Genomic DNA, 387 nt, shown 5'->3' with positions numbered 1-387 from the left:
TTCCAAGAGGGTTTCTTTACTGGGAGGAGGATGTATCCACACAAATAGTCCATCTGCTTTGCATCTAGTTCTGGTTCTCTTTGTGGCCTGTTTACATTTGTCCTGGTCAGAGTGCCTCAGCCGACTCTAGAAGTCTGACTGGGCCCAGTCACGGCGGGTGACACACAGCTGGTGGCAGAGTGGCTCAGGGACCTGAGTTTCAGAGTCAACTAATTTCAGCTTCCAGTCCTGCTTCAATCACTTATTGGCTATGGGATCTCAGGTGAGAGACTTCACCTCGCCGGGCCCATTCCCTCACCTGTAGAATGGGAATAGTCATAGTACCTGCCTCACGGCTACTGAGAAGATTAAAGACAATGTAAGGCTAAGCCCTTAAGATAGGTTAGC

Source organism: Lipotes vexillifer, unplaced genomic scaffold, assembly GCF_000442215.2.
Source record: "Lipotes vexillifer unplaced genomic scaffold, Lipotes_vexillifer_v1.1 scaffold182, whole genome shotgun sequence".
Lineage (NCBI taxonomy): Eukaryota > Metazoa > Chordata > Mammalia > Artiodactyla > Lipotidae > Lipotes > Lipotes vexillifer.
Note: the sequence above shows the minus strand (reverse complement) of the source record.